We start from the raw sequence: 1,909 nt of genomic DNA, 5'->3' as shown, positions 1-1,909 counted from the left end.
ATTGCCTGCACTTGGCCCATATCCCTCGATACCCATCTTCCCCATGTAACTGTCCAAATGCTTTTTAAAAGACAAAATTGTACCCGCCTCTACTACTGCCTCTGGCAGCTCGTTCCAGACACTCACCACCCTTTGAGTGAAAAAATTGCCCCTCTGGATCCTTTTGTATCTCTCCCCTCTCACCTTAAATCTGTGCCCCCTCGTTATGGACTCCCCTACCTTTGGGAAAAGATTTTGACTATCGACCTTATCTATGCCCCTCATTATTTTATAGACTTCTATAAGATCACCCCTTAACCTCCTACTCTCCAGGGAATAAAGTCCCAGTCTGTCTAACCTCTCCCTGTAAGTCAAACCATCAAGTCCCGGTAGCATCCTAGTAAATCTTTTCTGCACTCTTTCTAGTTTAATAATATCCTTTCTATAATAGGGTGACCAGAACTGTACACAGTACTCCAAGTGTGGCCTCACCAATGCCCTGTACAACTTCAACAAGACATCCCAACTCCTGCATTCAATGTTCTGACCAATGAAACCAAGCATGCTGAATGCCTTCTTCACCACCCTATCCACCTGTGACTCCACTTTCAAGGAGCTATGAATCTGTACTCCTAGATCTCTTTGTTCTATAACTCTCCCCAACGCCCTACCATTAACGGAGTAGGTCCTGGCCCGATTCGATCTACCAAAATGCATCACCTCACATTTATCTAAATTAAACTCCATCTGCCATTCATCGGCCCACTGGCCCAATTTATCAAGATCCCGTTGCAATCCTAGATAACCTTCTTCACTGTCCACAATGCCACCAATCTTGGTGTCATCTGCAAACTTACTAACCATGCCTCCTAAATTCTCATCCAAATCATTAATATAAATAACAAATAACAGCGGACCCAGCACCGATCCCTGAGGCACACCGCTGGACACAGGCATCCAGTTTGAAAAACAACCCTCGACAACCACCCTCTGTCTTCTGTCGTCAAGCCAATTTTGTATCCAATTGGCTACCTCACCTTGGATCCCATGAGATTTAACCTTATGTAACAACCTACCATGCGGTACCTTGTAAAATGCTTTGCTGAAGTCCATGTAGACCACGTCTACTGCACAGCCCTCATCTATCTTCTTGGTTACCCCTTCAAAAAACTCACTCTTCTTAAGCTTCACTGCGTGCTACGGTACAGAGAGGTCAAGGGGCAGCAAATCTTCAGGTGTGCTGCAGGAAGCAAAAATTCTTGATTTTGGTCTTGAGCAAAGATGGAAAAAAAAGCTTAAAGATGCCTTCTCTGAGGATTGAACTCAGGACCTTCAGATTATGAGACTGACGCGCTGCCAACTGCGCTAAGAAGGCACTTGATGTATAAATATCCAGGCAGCTCTATCAAGTAGGACAGTTTGCAAGGTGTAAAATCATAAACTAATCGGCAGTTTGCAAAAACTCTCCATCCAGTTGGAAATCGAACCAACAATCTTCTGAATTTTGGTCAGACACGTTCCCCATTGCTCGACTGGCCAAAGGTGTGTTGAGTAAGCCGGAGCTCACACTCTCACAGCACTGCGGTATGAGCAGGTACCGAGTCAGTCTCGGTCATGCCCACGCGACTCCACGAGTCCGGGAGTGTCAAAAGGCACACGGTGAACAATCACCAAAGAGAGAGACCTTTGCTGCTTCCCTTCGATAGCTCAGCTGGTAGTGTGGAAAACTTCTGGAGATTAAAACTTGAAAGCAAAATCACTCTTAAATCGTTGGTTTAATTCTGGCTCAAAATAGTGCGCGTGCTTTCGGAGTAAGCGGTATTGAGCTCAAGGCCGCTCTCTTAACTTTACAGACTGCTGACTGCTTAAAATGTTGGCGCTTTTCCTTTCTCAAACCTGAAAGCTGTTTTGTTCGAGCATTTGCCTCTGC

The 1,909-nt window shown here is 45.3% G+C and overlaps 1 non-coding gene across 1 annotated transcript; it reads right to left on the bottom strand.

The window, feature by feature from the left end:
• Positions 1-1,281: 1,281 nt before the first annotated feature.
• Positions 1,282-1,354, bottom strand: trnam-cau (transfer RNA methionine (anticodon CAU)). The gene has a single exon. It is a non-coding gene; the product is annotated as a tRNA-Met (tRNA).
• Between the last annotated feature and the right edge of the window lie 555 nt (positions 1,355-1,909).

This window comes from Heptranchias perlo, unplaced genomic scaffold, assembly GCF_035084215.1.
Source record: "Heptranchias perlo isolate sHepPer1 unplaced genomic scaffold, sHepPer1.hap1 HAP1_SCAFFOLD_47, whole genome shotgun sequence".
Lineage (NCBI taxonomy): Eukaryota > Metazoa > Chordata > Chondrichthyes > Hexanchiformes > Hexanchidae > Heptranchias > Heptranchias perlo.
Note: the sequence above shows the minus strand (reverse complement) of the source record. Positions and strands in the feature narration are given on the sequence as shown.